The 15,486-nt window shown below is 38.0% G+C and overlaps 1 long non-coding RNA gene across 1 annotated transcript; it reads right to left on the bottom strand.

Annotated features, from left to right (window-relative positions):
* Positions 1–368: 368 nt before the first annotated feature.
* Positions 369–15,095, bottom strand: LOC147009099 (uncharacterized). Its single transcript, XR_015052986.1, has 3 exons — positions 15,045–15,095; positions 13,168–13,252; positions 369–6,609 (listed from the first exon to the last, which is right to left on the bottom strand). It is a non-coding gene; the product is annotated as an uncharacterized LOC147009099 (long non-coding RNA).
* Between the last annotated feature and the right edge of the window lie 391 nt (positions 15,096–15,486).

The raw sequence follows: 15,486 nt of genomic DNA on the forward strand, positions 1-15,486 counted from the left end.
TTCACTCTTCCATTCCTCTTTTTTCCCCACCTTTGGAACAAATTCCCACACTCACTTCTACCCCACTCTTCCCTCCAAGTCATCAAAACATCTGTTCACCACCACCTCTTGTCTTCCCCCATCCAAATCCTCGATCTTTTCTGTTAATCCACCCAAACCCACCTCCTTCAAATTCCCTGCTTTCCTTCCTGAAAGTCCCTGTGGTGTCAATCCTGTGTACCCCATGTTCCCCACCCCATTCCTCTCCCTTCCACAGATCTCCTCATGTCTCTGTTCCCCACTGTTTTGTCCTTCCCACTCCCACCCTACTGTATACGAAAATAAAATAAATTACATACAATGGAGAAACAACTCAATGTGCACCACGATAAGTGAACAATAGTTTTCAAACTTTATTGTCACTATACAATCGTAAATGAGAAATACAGGCAAATAAAGTCTCCCCACTGTATTACATGAACACAACATACACCAGCAAATAATAATACAAGTCAAAATCGATTTTATGAATCTGCAGTGACAACATTGCTCCTTCCAGGCGCAGATAATCTAAATTACCCATAATCACTATAAAATGAAATGTTCAACCCTAATTGGTAAATGCATGAAGAGACGAGATTTAAAAAAACAAAAAAACAAAAAACAAAGGTATGAATAATGACAGCACCTGCATCATGATACTATTTTACAGCAGAAAAAGGAAAAGCAGAGATTGAGGGACAGATCAACAAAAAGAGTCCTGGGAGAGGGGAGTGGAGTACTGATAGAGTGACAGATCAACAAAAAGAGTCCTGGGAGAGGGGAGTGGAGTACTGATAGAGTGACAGATCAACAAAAAGAGTCCTGGGAGAGGGGAGTGGAGTACTGATAGAGTGACAGATCAACAAAAAGAGTCCTGGGAGAGGGGAGTGGAGTACTGATAGAGTGACGGGGTGTTTGGGAGTGGGGGCAGGGGGAGGGGGAGTGGAGTTTGTGATGAATCATTGCACATGCACAAATAATGGCGACACTGCATTTCCCCAAATTTTACCACTGCACCAAAAACAGAAAGTCAAGAAGCAACAACATGTATATTTATACATGTTTGTGCCACACTGACCGATGTAAAAGCAAGCATATTTAAGAACGCGCAAAACAAACATCGTCGCGATCTTTCCGCCACTCCCGGTCGACATGAACACAACGTACAGTCCCCGCAAGAAAGTCCACTTTGTGGCAGCTATCATGAAGTTCGAATGCAAAATCCCTCGTGCCATCTTCACTGTGATCGAGTGGGTTTTGGACACGTGGGAGGAAAAGTTTAATATATTTTTTGAAAACAAAAACTTCATTTCGAAGCACGCACAAGGAAACTCCACATTCATGTGCACAAAAAGCAGAGCACGTTCTTCTCCCTTACAAAGCTTGATGCTATGAATGAACTTTAATGTACCCTCATAGGGGCAGGGGGGGGGTGGGGGTGGGAGGAGAAAACAAAATCTTCAGGAATTATACACATTATATCCAAAATAAGATCTCATATTTTACACATTTCCCATTTCTTTAAGTCTCTTACCATCTCTATTTACAGAAGTGCAAAATGTCACGTTTATTAGATAATCACCAAAAACTTCTGTCACGCAAAATGCACAGTCTCGTCTTGGTTAAGATGCACTTAGGATAATTAACCATTTCAGACTTTGGTCTGCTGTGGGACTCGAACCATGCTGGATGATGGCAGATCGTCCGACCGACTCCCCCGTAAGCTCTTCCACGGTTAGGACCGGCCGGCTGAGTGGTGACGAATGGAATGACGAACGGCCAATTGCCATTAAACTTTGGCGCTTGGCAAAAAAGCACGTACTCGAAACAAGGAAAAACATTTAAACAGTCCGACGCGCTTTGTCAAGTCTCAACAATAATTCGCTCACCCATTCATTTTGAATACTCGGGCGTTTCCACCGCCTTCCCACTCCATACTGGCGATTAGAATGTGTTGTTGTGTTTGCAAACCGGCACTTTATAGATGCACGAAAGAAAACATCTGCGATATCGAGACACCGTTTGCAAAACAACATTTTCTGATCATCATGCGAAATGTCAAAGAAAAATTCACAAAAACTTTAAAATATATATATATAATCTGAAGCACTGTGTAAATGAGTTCAAAAATCAAAATGTCACCAAACAGAGTTAAACAAAATTGTCACGTTTTACAAGAGGCAAACTCATTGCGGACAAATGAACATCCGTCGCAATTTCACGCATATGTTTGTAAGCAAAGTGAAATAAAGTGCGTGAAATGTAAACGACATACATTTGTTCCAATTGTACCTCATATTTCCTTTTTGAAACAGCAACATCAGCAACCTTACACTGTGATGAGGTTACAATAATACTAATTTCCACCACTGCCATCTGAAAGATTATTTCACTTTTCCAAAAGAAAAGCAGGGAATTTGAATGTGCGCACATCAAACACTCCATTCCTTTAATTACAAAATCCCACATACATGAGTTCAAGCAACTGAGAACCAAATCAGATCAGGGTGCGACCAGAACAAAAGGTAAGGCCCAAGTTCAGTTCAAGGTCAAAATAACGTTAAATCGGGAAGCCGCAACGCAGCGAAATGGGCAAGTTGCACAATGAAAGAATGTGCACTCCTTGGTTCCCAAAGATGATCACAGCCATCCACGTGGCTGCGCAAGTCACAAAACATTTCAAAAATTCCACAAAGTACCAATAGACTCGTGCCTCCATAACTGCCAAAGAACACTGGACAGAGGTAAAGACATTTGATATGGATCCCAATTGTGGGCAAATTTTACTTTGAGGTCACTCTGAGCCTGAAGGAGTGTTTATAGAAAAAGCAGGGGGCGGGGGGATTAAATATCCAGAGTGAGAGGACGGGGAGATTAAACAATACACGTCTGAGTCCTTCACACTACGACCTCTTATTTTGGTGACTGCTGTCCAATGTCACTTGCACTCACACATAACCACACATAACCTGTTTTTCAGTTTCTCCTCTGCTCGCACGTCCTTTGTCGACTTATCCCACTCAATTCCCTAGTCACGTCTGTACGTCTCACGTTGTTCATATGTTCGTTCCTCATCCAATTCTCCCCTCCTCGCCTGCTGATTCTCTCTACCCCATGGACGACGTCGCAGCCTCTTACAGCTCCCTCACCGGCTCTTCCACGAGCCACTAACTGTGAATCAGAAAAAAAGAAGCTTTAAAGGTCGACATAAAAGACTCAGATTAATTTTCTGATGTTATTTTTGGTGAAAGCACTTATTTAATCGCCTGGCGATTCAAAAGGGAAATAATAAAATAATTATTTGATAAAACAACTTCAATCTCTTTTCCTACAGTGCAAAGGATTGCAAAATCAATTTCTCTGAAATAATCGAGATATTAAGTGCTACAGTCAATACAAGTCTTTTTATCAATCGTCGCAGCTATTATAATCGGTCTTGTCTTGCACATGTCTGCCTGTACATTCTCTTAAAAGAGGTTACACACAAACAATAACTGCGGGATAGCACTATCTCACTAATGGAGCAGGACACCTTCCAGACCCCACCTCCTGACGTATAATATTCCACAGTAAAGTACAAGCATGAAGAGGACAGTATCGAAAACATGACAAAAAGGAATTTCGAAGCCTGACTGCCCCCCCCCCCCCAATTTTTTCACTCAGATTCCCATTAATTCTTTGTGAACAACACAGCGACATCACTAAAGACTAATTTAATGATAAAGTAAAGGTTTGGCTCAAAAATAAAGCATAAATGATTTCAAATCTTTTTCTCCATACATGGAGCAAATTAATGAAGTGAAGTAAACAAAGTTATATTCTCAGCTACCCCAACGTTCACAGTAAACAGTGTTGTAGCATACATGGATATTGCAACTCATTTACAACGCTCCTCTAATACACAGCAATACAGTGACTGGTAAAGCAGAAGTTTAGTTCAATGTTTCTTCTTGAAGAATACTGGTGACCAATTTATGAAAGAATAACGATGTGCTCGAACAGCAAGCGAGGTGCCACAAGTTTACATCAGCAGCGTTCTACATTTACACAAGTCGACAAATCGACCGATTCTGTCACATACGTGAATAATGAAGTCCTTTTATGACAGCAAAGGTGCAGGTATTTGGAATGAAAATTCCTCAAATTCAGAATCATAAATCGCATTTTGAAAAGGAAGCAGAATTTAGAAAGAAAGTTGGGAATGTGACAGCTCAGGAGGCAGATGTCTGGAGAGATGGCCCTGAACACTGATTTGAGATCGAGCATCCACCATTGATGGGATAAAAGAAGCAACGTGCTCATGGTAGAACATCTGGGGCAAAAGTCAAAATGATGACCAGAAATCAGAGAATTGGAGAAGCAATAATGCCCAATTTCTGCAACAACGACAGGTTCGATCACTGTTGATGATGGAGAGAAGACTGACAGATGTGTAGTTGAGGCGATCAGACTTGGAACCCTTTTTGGAAAGTAGTCAGGTGTTTCGAAAGCAATCCCCGACAAACAAGACTCTACTCTTTTGGCATGAAGGTACAGAAAAGGAATGTGCACCAGTGACAGACTTGAGGAGCTGCCTTCAAGGAGTCAGAGAATGGTGAAAGGCTCGAGACATTTAACCTCAGGAGAGTTTGTTGTTGAGCCCCGACTCATCAAAGAAGCAATACATACTGCTAGCAGGCTCTACAGAGGGTCTGTAGATTCCCACTGAATTGTTCACCTTTTAGGTGGACAATGGAAGCTACTATTTGGCAACTGCCTCAAGACACAAATCAGTATACCAGGGTCGGGATGTTGAATTGAACAATAGGAGGCGTGATGGGATGAATTGGAGAGAATGAAATTTGTTGAAAGAATTCCAGGAACTGTCAATGTTGGGAGCCAATATAATAATGGACCAGTCTGAAAAGGAGATCACAGATTTCAAGCTGTACACCAATATGCCTTTTAAGACTGCTCTATACATGTCAGCATATTGATGGCCCACTGCAGATTTTCAAAAAGACAAACTATCACAAAGACAAGATCAGGAAAGCCAAGAGGAAGGTGGACTTGCATTATCAACATTTGCTGCAGGTTTGTCCATTTGAACAGCTATGGCTTGGGTGACGCAAATTAATGTAATAGTTGCATCATTAATTTTGAATAATTTGTGGGGGGATGCAGCAATTTCACAATAAATTGGTGGGGGGGGGGCTACGGTTAGGGTTTGACGTCACACAAACCCAAATGGTGGGTGGATCAGTTTCCCATGTCAACCACACAATCACAAAAGATTTGTTAACAAATGGTCGACCACTGACTGTTGTTTTCAGCTATGTCAAAAAAGTCTGTCAAAAAAGCAACATCAAAGCCTTGGCCTGCCAATCCTCACAGACAAAACAAAATGAACAACAATGAACAGAAGTTGTCACAAACATTTAACTGACACGTACACAATAGGCTGTCACTCTTTCAGCATTATCTGCATATATTAAACAACCTTTTCAAAGCACCATTAAAATAGCCAAAGTTAAAATCTTAAACTCAACCACAGGTGCCTTTTTAATCTACGTGATACAAAACACCTTTGGAGGAAAAGATGATTATAGATTGTGTTCGACAAAGCCTGGTTATTATCCACAAGTGTTTCAGTGTATGATCCCCATTCTCAGGTTGACCCCTTTAACCAATGCACAATACAGGTCATGTCAAGTCAAGTTACACTCGTACTCGACAATTTCCTGATACTCAAACCGCCCACCCACCCTCCCACCCTCCCCCCACATTAAAAGAAACAGCAAAGCCCTCTCTCCAAAGTGAACACAAATAAAGTTAAAAGATAAAAAATCACTGTAGATAACATGCTAGTTTCCACAATAGGCACTAGGAATTGTGCATATTTAGAGGAAAGGATTTTCTTTTCCCTTATTTACATAACTTCATCAGTACCAACCATTATTTAATTCGCAAGAACTCAAATTTTTCAGGTTTTGAAAGATCTTTGTATCAGACAGGAAGAAACCAACACAGGCCAAGATAAAAATAGCAGCCCCCGAGGAACGAGCTAAAAATGTGCACAGCACGAAGGTTCGGCCATTTCAAAAATGACCCCAAACGGGAATCCATCCCGAAATTAAAAAAAAAAACCCACCAACCAAAAACAATAACCCTTTTACGTGCAGGCTTTAAACCCCAAATATGATCAAAATCAGTAGGATCACAATATTCCAAAATTTTCCCAATAATACGCTGCCATTCCAGAAATTACATTCCGAGGAATCGCACCACTTTCATTTCCATTCTGCCATTCAATTACAGGCCTTCCATTTGTATCAATGGGACATAAAGAAGAGAGAAGGGAAAGCAAATGAAATGCCAAAATGAATCATTTACAAACGGTACCCAATAAATAAAAACAAAAATCGTAGTTCAACCACCCCATCTGCCGAGGTGTTGTGTCGGGGAAGGGTCAGCAAGCAAACTGAAGCAATGCAGAAGCGGAGGCCGCTTGCGATTGTGGATGGTAGTATTTGCAAAGGGGACGCGAGCACTTTCCTTTGGCAGCATCTCGACACACTGTCACTTTGTCATCCACAACTTCTACGTGATCTGCGCAGGGCAACATGCAACAGATGGACTACTCGTACTTTCATGTAAAGGCTGTACATGTCAAAAGTAAACAAAGTAAATAAGAGCAAACTCTCCTGGAGGGATATCGTGTTATTTTGAAATCATTTTTTTTTTCAGACAGAATTTTCAAAACAAACAAAAGTGACACAACGATGGAAAATAAACATGCCAAAAATGGAGTGGTTTAACCTACATCTCTGGGTTTAGTGTTCTCCAATTTGATTGGAAATTAAGCAAATTTCAGGCCGTTGTGGTGCTGGCAAGACACAATCCACAGACATATTGGATAACGACTGAAGACACCAACAAAGTATTGGTGAACACAATCAGCGACTTCTTCAGACTATCCTGTTCTCCTCTGATACAAAGCCTAGAAAGCAAATGACCACACAAAAGTTTAGCAAAGCTGTGAAATAAATAAATAATGAACAATATTCTCAGCCTTAAATTTGTTATTGTATTCTGAATTTGCCTGTTTGTAATTTTATCGTATTCTGTATTTGCCTGTTTGTAATTTTATTGCATTCTGAATTTGCCTGTTTGTAATTTTATTGAGTCCCCCGGACTCTGTATAGAATTGATTGATGAATTTTGTGTGGACAGTGGCGTGAAAACGGGAAAGCAGGGCGGGGGGGGAAAGGGCGAAAAACACCTCAATGGATAGGTTATGAGCTGTAGTTGTGCACCTTGACACCGGGTTTTGACAGACATGAAGATGCGAGGAAAAAAACGGTATTTTTAATCGCGCTAATATATTATATTGCGAGATGCCAACCATGATGACGCTGCAAAACATACCCTTATTTCTGTGTTCCCATAACGGCCTTTAACAACAAGAACGATAGCTTCATGGTCCAAGGGGACTCATATGTTCAAAAGAACATACCCTTATATTTGTATTCTGAATTTGCCTGTTTGTAATTTTATCATATTCTGAATTTGCCTGTTTGTAATTTTATCATATTCTGAATTTGCCTGTTTGTAATTTTATCATATTCTGAATTTGCCTGTTTGTAATTTTATCATATTCTGAATTTGCCTGTTTGTAATTTTATCATTTTCTGAATTTGCCTGTTTGTAATTTTATCATATTCTGAATTTGCCTGTTTGTAATTTTATTACATTCTGAATTTGCCTGTTTGTAATTTTAGTGTATTCTGAATTTGCCTGTTTATAATTTTATTGTATTCTGAATTTGCCTGGTTGTAATTTTATTGAGTCCCCCGGACTCTGCATAGAATTGATTGATGACTTTTGTGTGGACAGTGGCGTGAAAACGGGAAAGCGGGGGGGGGGGGGCGAAAAACACCTCAATGGATAGGTTATGAGCTGTAGTTGTGCACCTTGACACTGGTTTTTTGACAGACATGAAGATGCGAGGAAAAAACGGTATTTTTAATCGCGCTAATATATTATATTGCGAGACGCCAACCATGATGACGCTGCTAAACATACCCTTATTTCCGTGTTCCCATAACGGCCTTTAACAACAAGAATGATAGCTTCATGGTCCGAGGGGACTCATATGTTCAAAAGAACATACCCTTATATTTGTATTCTGAATTTGCCTGTTTGTAATTTTATCATATTCTGAATTTGCCTGTTTGTAATTTTATCATATTCTGAATTTGCCTGTTTGTAATTTTATCATATTCTGAATTTGCCTGTTTGTAATTTTATCATATTCTGAATTTGCCGTTTGTAATTTTATCATATTCTGAATTTGCCTGTTTGTAATTTAATTGTATTCTGAATTGCCCTGTTTGTAATTTTATTGTTTTCGGAATTTGCCTGTTTGTAATTTTATCGTATTCTGAATTTGCTTGTTTGTAATTTTATCATATTCTGAATTTGCCTGTTTGTAATTTTATTGTGTTCTGAATTTGCCTGTTTGTAATTTTATCATATTCTGAATTTGCCTGTTTGTAATTTTATTGTATTCTGAATTTGCCTGTTTGTAATTTTATCGTATTCTGAATTTGCTTGTTTGTAATTTTATCATATTCTGAATTTGCCTGTTTGTAATTTTATCATATTCTGAATTTGCCTGTTTGTAATTTTATCATATTCTGAATTTGCCTGTTTGTAATTTTATTCCATTCTGAATTTGCCTGTTTGTAATTTTATTGTATTCTGAATTTGCCTGTTTGTAATTTTATCATATGCTGAATTTTCCTGTTTGTAATTTAATTGTATTCTGAATTTGCCTGTTTGTAATTTTAGTGTTTTCGGAATTTGCCTGTTTGTAATTAAATTGTATTCTGAATTGCCCTGTTTGTAATTTTATTGTTTTCGGAATTTGCCTGTTTTTAATTTTATCGTGTTCTCAATTTGCCTGTTTGTAATTTTATTTCATTCTGAATTTGCCTGTTTGTAATTTTATTGTGTTCTGAATTTGCCTGTTTGTAATTTTATTGCTTTCGGAATTTGCCTGTTTGTAATTTTATTGCTTTCGGAATTTGCCTGTTTGTAATTTTATGATATTGTGAATTTGCCTGTTTGTAATTTAATGATATTCTGAATTTGCCCGTTTGTAATTTAATGATATTCTGAATTTGCCTGTTTGTAATTTTATTTCATTCTGAATTTGCCTGTTGGTAATTTTATTGTGTTCTGAATTTGCCTGTTTGTAATTTAATTGTTTTCGGAATTTGCCTGTTTGTAATTTTATTGTATTCTGAATTTGCCTGTTTGTAATTTTATTGTATTCTGAATTTGCCTGTTTGTAATTTTATTGTGTTCTGAATTTGCCTGTTTGTAATTTAATTGTTTTCGGAATTTGCCTGTTTGTAATTTTATCATATTCTGAATTTGCCTGTTTGTAATTTTATCATATTCTGAATTTGCCTGTTTGTAATTTTATCATTTTCTGAATTTGCCTGTTTGTAATTTTATCATATTCTGAATTTGCCTGTTTGTAATTTTATTACATTCTGAATTGCCTGTTTGTAATTTTAGTGTATTCTGAATTTGCCTGTTTATAATTTTATTGTATTCTGAATTTGCCTGGTTGTAATTTTATTGAGTCCCCCGGACTCTGCATAGAATTGATTGATGACTTTTGTGTGGACAGTGGCGTGAAAACGGGAAAGCGGGGGGGGGGGGGCGAAAAACACCTCAATGGATAGGTTATGAGCTGTAGTTGTGCACCTTGACACTGGTTTTTTGACAGACATGAAGATGCGAGGAAAAAACGGTATTTTTAATCGCGCTAATATATTATATTGCGAGACGCCAACCATGATGACGCTGCTAAACATACCCTTATTTCCGTGTTCCCATAACGGCCTTTAACAACAAGAATGATAGCTTCATGGTCCGAGGGGACTCATATGTTCAAAAGAACATACCCTTATATTTGTATTCTGAATTTGCCTGTTTGTAATTTTATCATATTCTGAATTTGCCTGTTTGTAATTTTATCATATTCTGAATTTGCCTGTTTGTAATTTTATCATATTCTGAATTTGCTGTTTGTAATTTTATCATATTCTGAATTTGCCGTTTGTAATTTTATCATATTCTGAATTTGCCTGTTTGTAATTTAATTGTATTCTGAATTGCCCTGTTTGTAATTTTATTGTTTTCGGAATTTGCCTGTTTTTAATTTTATCGTATTCTCAATTTGCCTGTTTGTAATTTTATTGTGTTCTGAATTTGCCTGTTTGTAATTTTATTGTGTTCTGAATTTGCCTGTTTGTAATTTTATCATATTCTGAATTTGCCTGTTTGTAATTTTATTGTATTCTAAATTTGCCTGTTTGTAATTTTATCGTATTCTGAATTTGCTTGTTTGTAATTTTATCATATTCTGAATTTGCCTGTTTGTAATTTTATCATATTCTGAATTTGCCTGTTTGTAATTTTATCATATTCTGAATTTGCCTGTTTGTAATTTTATTGTATTCTGAATTTGCCTGTTTGTAATTTTATTGTATTCTGAATTTGCCTGTTTGTAATTTTATCATATGCTGAATTTGCCTGTTTGTAATTTTATTGTATTCTGAATTTGCCTGTTTGTAATTTTATCATATTCTGAATTTGCCTGTTTGTAATTTTATCATATTCTGAATTTGCCTGTTTGTAATTTTATTTCATTCTGAATTTGCCTGTTTGTAATTTTATTGTGTTCTGAATTTGCCTGTTTGTAATTTTATTGCTTTCGGAATTTGCCTGTTTGTAATTTTATGATATTGTGAATTTGCCTGTTTGTAATTTAATGATATTCTGAATTTGCCCGTTTGTAATTTAATGATATTCTGAACTTGCCTGTTTGTAATTTTATTTCATTCTGAATTTGCCTGTTGGTAATTTTATTGTGTTCTGAATTTGCCTGTTTGTAATTTAATTGTTTTCGGAATTTGCCTGTTTGTAATTTTATTGTATTCTGAATTTGCCTGTTTGTAATTTTATTGTGTTCTGAATTTGCCTGTTTGTAATTTAATTGTTTTCGGAATTTGCCTGTTTGTAATTTTATCACATTCTGAATTTGTCTGTAATTTTATCCTATTCTCAATTTGCCTGTTTGTAATTATATTGTGTTCTGAATTTGCCTGTTTGTAATCGTGTTATATCCTTCGTGTGCCGGTTTGAAATTTTATTTTCTTCTTGATTTGCTGTTTTATTTTTACCCCCACAACCAAAGGTGAAGGAGGTTATGTTTTTCACCCCTCTGTCTGTTTGTGTTTAGGATATCTCAAAATTGTGGACGGACCCGGATGAAATTTTGTGGGGAGGTTGAGTGTGTGACGACAAACTGATTAGATTTTGATGAAGATCCAGATCCGACTACTACAATTTTTAAAATGATTTTTCACCATTGAGAGATAGGGCCAAAAATGATATTTAGCACGATTTCTCAAAATGTTGTGGATGGATTGGGATGAAACTTGGTTGACACGTTCAGTGTGTGACAAGGAAGAATTTGTTCAATTTTGGTGAAGATCCGAATCCAGATCAGGGTCTGATATAATTTATAAAGTGATTCTTCACCATTGAGAGATAGGGCCAAAAACTATATGTAGCACAATATCTGAAAAAGTTGTGCACGGATTCGGATGAAACTTGGTGGACAGGTTCGGTGCATGACCATGACAAATCGGTTTGATTTTGGTGAAGATCTGAATCCGGATCTGGATATGAGAATTATTTCATTTTTAAATATGCATTTCCATAAAATGGACATTAAAGCTTTTCAGCTTGCACTCTTCAGGATAAAACCACAAGCAGATGAAGAAGCACCAAACTCTCATTTATAAAGTTACAATGTAATGTCCTGAACGTTGATTGGTTGAGAGAAAGAAAAGACGGGATTACCTGATTGGTGGAACCACAGAGCATCATGAATAATGAGTTGGTGGAAATGAAATGCAATGAACCATCATGAATAATGAATCCCCAAGAACCGGCGGAAAATGTAATGTTAATTAGCTGAGGGGGAGTGGCGTGGTTTTCATGATGAGTCAATGTTGACTGTGGTAGAGTTGTCACACAGTCAAGCCATCATAGTCAAGATAGATATAAAGTACGGACAAATTCATTGTCCACAAAGAATGGGATTGGTTGACCTGATGCATGTGGCCTCCATTGCACGAAGCTGAGCTAAACTGCGTCCTCCACTCAGGATTTTAAACCAGCCAATACGATATTGCTCTGCACACTGTGGATTATTCAATTTGGTTGACTGACCCCGTCTGATCACCAAAGGGATGTGTTGTTCGTTGTGATCTTTCGATCTCGAAGATGTGTGTCACACTGGCAATGAAATGTGTAAATATTCTTACTTGTATGCGAGGTGGGCAGAACATCTTCTTGGATTGACAGAAGCAACCAGCGGGTGGTGAAAATCACTCGTGGTTGAACACCATAGTAAGAATGGGACACTGTTTGATCTAGTTTTCAAACCGTTGAGACACTTTGCCTTTCCAAGGTAGACGTAGGTATGCCAGACATTTACCAGATCCAGTTATAGATCAAACAGACAGTGTTACCTTCATGAACCTTGACATCCATGCCTTTTTGTTTGTTGCGAGTTATTACTTTGGTTTACTCACAAGTTGTCAGATTTTGATCTGTAGACATCATTCAGCAATTGAATCAAAATCAGATAAGCCAACTTGATAGATTATTAATACAAGACCCCATTGTACATAAAATGCACAAACCGGCAGCATTTGTAACCTCTACTGTTTGCCCCATACATTATTTTTATTCCTCTTATCAAAATACCCTTCCTTTTCTTCATTTTCATTTATTTACCTCAACACACTCTCACCGCAACTTTCCCTCACAAGCAAATAGCCCCTAACTACTAACCAAACCTAAGCTAACATTCAATCCTCAAAAAACAGTTCCAATGCATTTTTGTAACTTTCATGAAAGTTGTCATTCAACTGTAAACATTAACCTATGTCAAGCATGGCATAGCAGCGAATGCAAGAGGATGCGATTGCAAGTGCGTTATATAACTGAAGCAAAGCAAGACGAGAGGAGTCGAAAGACATTTGCGATGGAGTGGATGGGTGCATAAAGGCATACCTTCGAGAAGGTGCAGAAAGCGACAGTTTGGGCGAGCACAGTGCCCAGACTTGAAGTCACGACAAATGGTTAGAGTGTCTGTCGACTGATCACCAGGAATGGAAGCGTGGGTTACAAGGAAGTATTACGGTAGAGTGCCGTGCAGAGAGTTTGGGGGAGAAAGAGAGACACACACACATACACAAGGCAGTAGATTTGCTGCACTGCCATAAAATAACAGTAATACATACTGTGTTTTGTGCAGACAGAATTAGAAAGGCTGACAAGTAAACATTTAAATTAAGCTCATTTCAGTTCAATGTAAAAAAAGAGCTACTGGTTGGTTCTTTTGTGTAATATTTTGCTCACGAGCACTTTAAATAGGATCCAGAAAGAAATGTGTGAGATATTTACTCAGGAAGGCAAGCAAACCCACAGTCAAGGCAGCATGGAAACAGTGAAGCAAAACAGTTATTTTAACATGCTGGGGTAAACTCTGGTCCAAAGGCAAAACAAATCAATGGGACGTCATTCTAAGCTTGGCAGAATGTTTGAAGATACGGAAGCACACGTAGATGTATTCCTGAACAGGCAGCACAATTATTGAACAATGTACGATCAATTGTAACAGGTAACTGAGATTTAGGAGGATAGCCTGCTTTACTCCCTTTAGTCCCACATCCCGAAAAGTCAATTCCATCACCACTGTCGATGCAAATTTCTCCAAAATTAGCATAATGGGTTTGGAGGGTGATAACATAATAATAAAATGTTGAGAATTAAAACTTTAAAAGTAAATGTATTGTTGTAACCCTTTCATGAAAAATGTACTCAAATACGACATGATTATTACAATTATATATGCTTCAACATATCTATTTTAATAATATATTTGCATATTAAATGACCTTATATCTCTTTTCTGTATTGGAAGATGATCAATCTGCCTAGTAAACGTGTCCAAAACAGATTGACTTTTCAAGTAATCTTTAATCATTATTCAGTAGTAGTGCATGCCCGTAGGTGCGTGCCCGTAGGTGTGTGGCCGTACGTGCAAACCCCCCCTCCCCCCCAAAAAAACTTTCAAACCGCGTTCTAAAAACAACAACCACACAGGCCGTTCCTTCGCTCTCATGTGCCCATACGTGCGTGCCCATACGTGCGTGGCCGGACGTGCAAAAAAAAAAAATATATATATATATATATATATACTTTAAAACCGCTTGCCAGAAACAACTACACAGGCCGTTCCTTCGCTCTCGCGTGCCGGTCCGTGCATGGCCGTACGTGCAAAAAAAAAACAAAAAAAACCTTTCAAACAGCGTGCCAGAAACAACCACACAGGCCGTTCCTTCGCTCTCATGTGCCCATACGTGTGTGGCCGGACGTGCAAAAAAAAAAATATATATATATACTTTAAAACCGCTTGCCAGAAACAACTACACAGGCCGTTCCTTCGCTCTCGCGTGCCCGTACGTGCGTGGCCGTACGTACGTGACCGTACGTACGTGACCGTAGTGCGTGACCGTACATACAAAAAAAAACTTTCAAACAGCGTGCCAGAAACAACAACCACACAGGCCGTTCCTTCGCTCTCGCGTGCCGGTCCGTGCATGGCCGTACGTGCAAAAAAAAAAAAAAAAAAAAAACTTTCAAACAAACACACAGGCCTTCGCTCTCGTAACGACGACTACATTGGGGCATTGTGTTTATCTATAAATGTGCTTAAGAAATCGAGAAATTATTAGAATACAAAAAGTCATCACTATCCAGAAGTAGTGCGTGCCCGTACGGAATGTTCACATCATCCCACGAATTATCGCTTTCATTGAAGTAACAAATGCTGTGATACTTACACACACAGAGTTAATTAAAATCCAAATTAAAATCAAGTTTACCTCCCTGTCTTTGCGAGCCATGACATTCGCTGCCATTGACCATTGCCACTCCTATGCCATGGTGAGGTGACAGGGTATGATTTGTAGGAGACCTGAAAGTACAGTGTCATTATGTATTCCATGTTCAAATTGTTTTAGTTTGAAAATAGTTAAAAAAAAATAGTTTGCAAAGCATACCACCAAATGGAGATGTATTTCGTTGGCAAGCATGTTGAGTGGAGCTAAATTCCTTAACACTTCCAAAGGCCACACCGTTTTGACAATTGGAAAAAAAAAAAGTTGTGCACTTTTTTTGATAAATTATTTTCGGAACAATTTTTCTTCAAGAAATAAATAATAATAAAAATTGTCTCCATGTACACACCTTTATCTCGTTAGCACCTCTTCATAAAACAACATTGCTGAGGAAACAGCGCTTCTTTGTTTCCTCGTCCAGGGCAAG

The sequence above is a fragment of the Eptatretus burgeri genome, chromosome 17 (genome assembly GCF_056783735.1).
Source record: "Eptatretus burgeri isolate ZD-2024b chromosome 17, Ebu_testis_v1, whole genome shotgun sequence".
Classification (NCBI taxonomy): domain Eukaryota; kingdom Metazoa; phylum Chordata; class Myxini; order Myxiniformes; family Myxinidae; genus Eptatretus; species Eptatretus burgeri.